Source organism: Chaetura pelagica, unplaced genomic scaffold, assembly GCF_000747805.2.
Source record: "Chaetura pelagica isolate M959 unplaced genomic scaffold, ChaPel_1.0 scaffold382, whole genome shotgun sequence".
Classification (NCBI taxonomy): domain Eukaryota; kingdom Metazoa; phylum Chordata; class Aves; order Apodiformes; family Apodidae; genus Chaetura; species Chaetura pelagica.
The window spans coordinates 779,529-783,819 of NW_009952478.1; positions in this window are offsets into that span (position 1 = coordinate 779,529).

The window sequence follows — 4,291 nt, forward strand, 5'->3', positions numbered from 1 at the left end:
AGCAGGAATGTTTGACTTTTTTCTCCTGTTACATACCAACGATATTAATGGTAGCACCCATGGAAATACTAGTATTGAAAAGAGAGACCTGTTTAAACTCACATAGCTATTCTGCTGAATCCAGCTGGCCAGCAGCGCCTGAATTCAGCTGATTTTATACCAATGTGAAGGTTAATGGACTGTTTCCTACTCCCATCCAGGAGCAAATGTCAGCCCTACAGAGGTCCATTGCTCCACAGAACTCATTTTGGAGTCCCAGAGTCTGGCACAGGAATACTAATAGACTAATGCATTAATCCACTGAGCCTCCCTGCCCTTAGACTGGTTGTGAGTTTTTTAACGTGAACTATAGCAGCAATGGCATTCAATCATATCTTCACTTACCTTCCAACTATGATTTCAGAATGTATATAAAAATCTCCATATCCTGATTATTAAAATCAATATAAATATAAACTACTGCAGAAGGGCAAGGGAAGAAAGAGGAAGCCTTTTGGATTCAACTAATAAACATAAATGCACTAAAACATCCCAGCTGCCTAAATCACTGAACAACTAATTAAAGCAGAGCCTTGTTTAATTTTTTGCAAGAATTATCTTCTCTGGCTATCTGCCAGCAACAGGTAAATAAGGATTTGCCTGTGCTCTTTCCATTGTGTATAGTTCATGCTTAGTTACAGGGTTCATCACCAAAAGTGCTTCTTTGATCATTCTCTGAATATAACTACTCCCAAAAATTATTCAACATAACTGGACAGTCTCATTAACAGAATAGCTGGTATAGGTAAGGCAATCTTTTTATTGGGATGAGCATCTGTTCTCTATATGCTAGGGAATAAGATATGATTGATATTAGCACTATGGCACAGAGGAAACAGAAGAAGGGGAACATTTAAGAAGTACATTTGTGGGTGTAAAAGCAGATAAAAGAAGAAACTACATCTATATGTCAGCCATTGGCCACAAAAATGGGAAATGGCTCAATTTTGGCTTTGCTTCTCCATGACCTGGGAAGCAGATTTGAGTTGATGCATTACAGAACACGCATTGTATCCTTTTTCCTACTGAAGGATACTACTTAATGGCTTGAAGCAAGGAGGGAGCAGGGAAAGAATCCCATTTTGTTCAGGTGATGTAGCTTTGAGGCTTCAACATGGAACATTATCACTCACACAGACAGCTGATCGTAGCATAGGAGAATTTCAGGCCACAATGGAGAAGTAGCGACAATTAAAATACATACAAGAACAGTTTTGAATGATGTCTTGGCTAGTTTGTTTCCAGTAACATTTTAGAAATCCGAAACATGAACTAAAACCAAACCAACCAAACAAAAAAAACACAAACAAAAACCAACACATGTCCAATCTTTTTTGAAGTAACCAAGTGAAATTTTGCACTTTAATCCTTTTACTTTTAGAACAGCCCACAACTTCAACTGAGGTCAAGTTTATCAGCAATTTAGCAGCTCCTTTTTTGTTACATCAAGAGAAATACCTTGAGATATAATTACAATATGAGTAGTTAAAACAATCAAGGTGTAAGTGATGGAAGAAAAGAAAAGGGGAAAAAAAAATATATGCAAATTAACATGTCCTAACTGAATTCTTCATTTGGTTTCTGTAGCGTAAGCAAAAGGGTAAATCCTCTTTTTCATCATACAGGATGAAAGTTTATTTGAAGTTGGAGTCTATAGCTGCCTTTTCACAGTAAATTGACCTTGTTCTGTGCAGCCAATGTCATAATGCTCTGCTTTATCTAGGCTGAGAGAGAGAAAATCGCAAATTGCTTCTGCATGATTAGTTCTGCCACTTCAAACGTGTTTCTTCCGAGTTGGCTTCCACACTTACTGCCAGAGATATGTACCACTGGGAAACCCTAATCTGTCTCTGAACTCCTCTGATTTAGTAACCCTTTACCAGCCAGTCTCTTATGTCAGTAAAATTACTCCTGTTGAGAATGATAGAAACATTACAGGAAAAAATTAAGAAATTCTATAAATATTGTCTCAAACCTTAGTCTCATTTGAATCCAGCTGCTTCTGCCTTAGCAGATGGAAGTTACTTCAGATCAGCAGAAGTTTAACAGATATGTATTTATTTATGTTTTTATTGACAATATATGTATTATGTCTTCATGAATAAGTAAATCAGGTTTTTTCACCTTAATACAGAAAGATATTTACTTTTGTGTGACCAACTTGGTGTTTGAGTATCTGGCAACTTGTTGATCATCTAATTAGCTCTAAATTCAGAAGTTTTCCTTATTCTTAGTTTTCATGCTAGCTAATACATTCCAAATAAAAATTCCAATCCAGGTAAAGAAGAATAAAACTCAAGGCAAAAATTACTGCTATGACATAGTCTTGGGGGAAAAGAAAAATTAACTGCCATAAAAATCCATGTACAGCAAGAAGAAATTACTGCATGTTGTTCCAGACAGAAGATAACAATTGAAAGCACTGTTATGGTTTATAAAATACATGTAGGTAGCAGAACCAGTTAGAATTTTACAATTATACATAGGATTTTGGTTTCCAAATATAGATGACAAGGAAAATATAGACTGATGTTAGTACTAGAAATAAGATTGTCTCAGTACTTGGTTCCATTTTGGGTACCGTGTCTATACAGTTGTAACTTTACAAGGCCAAAACTCACCACAGCAAAAGGTCCATTTCTCAGATTAAAACTCCTTTTACTTCCTGCTATTTCTGAATAGTAACATACATGCTACATTTTCACAGTAAGAGAGTCACAGAGAATAGCCACATACTGAAAATCACGTCCATATTCTGAATATTCAGGACAAGGACATAGGACTGTGGTGCTTGTATGATCGATGTGAGCGAACAATTGGAAACATTTGCATTTTAAAAGAAATATTTTACGTATTTTTTTGTTTTCTAACATGAGCATATAGTGCTGAACCCTGTGTGCTGCACCATTCTTAGCCATATTAACATAATTCTTATTCACAAATTCTTAATCACAAAGACTTTATTTTATTAGCACTATAAAACAAAAGAGCAAAAAAGTAAAAATAAGACACAACCAATAATCATTTTCACTGCAAAAAATATTTTAAATATTTCTTTTTAACACACATGAATCATTGCAGTTTATTACCTCCTAAAAACCCAAAGTCAGTTACTACATTGCTATATGGCTTACAAGCTTCTAGCAATTTTTAATTTTTTTTCTTTGTGAAGTAGAGCAGCAATAACAAGCTGAACATGACAGGTATTTAAAAATAAATTGCTTGATAAAAAAAAAAAAAAACTGAAGAAGAGGAAAATGCTGGCTCCATGTGACAAGATGCATGCCAAAGCAGTGTCTTCAGATTTTTTGACCAAAGAAGGATACAACAGTTTAAAGGTGAAAAGAAGAAGAAGTATGGGAGATCTACTACCTGACAAATAAGTCTAAGTATCAAAAGATTTCGCTAACCAGTCTGACATATAAATGGCACATGATGTCAACTTCTATTAAAGGCTTTATAAATGATGACAGCCTAGAGAAACAAGAATTGTTTTCCAAGAAAAGAGTTTCTGTTGAATTCCATATATTATTAACAAGCATTAAAAACACAAAAACAATAACAGTGCAGTCAGGAACCAAATCAGTTCTACGATCACCGATCTCGTGACCTACGCACAGGAAGGTTTTAATCTCAGATCCCCTTGGAGTCCCTCACTGTTGTGAAAAACCCTTCAGATATTACATGTATTTCCATAGTTATATTTTTCCCTGAGTTTTTAAAAGTAAAGTAAGTACTGATAAAAGCACTATTTGTCATGCTGTATAAACAGATTGAATGGAAAACTCAAAGAATTAATTTATCAAAACTCTTGATATAACAACAATTTTGAATTTATTTCAGTGAAAGAGTCGGTTTTGCCTGCCGCAGCAGTTACAAACCTCTGCGCTACGTCTCTGTGCAAATAAATTGATTGTTTTATTCCTATGCAATTAACAAACCGTGTAGATGATGACTGTCAACACAGAATAGAAAATTTCTGTATAGTAAGATCTGTATGCTAAGACCTTTTGAATGAAATCACTTGGGGCTTCTCATTAATTCAACCAATATTTCATTAGGTCCTTACAGAATAACAATAAATGGAAGCATTTGCATTTTGTAGTATTTCATTAACAACCACCATGACTTTCTAACTAAATGTAGAGCCTCCAACAGGCTACAGATCAGAACCTCTGGGCAGTTAAATTTTCCATATTTCAAGGTCATGGAAGAACAATTTTTAGTCTCCTTGAGGAGGGAGGAAGAAGGG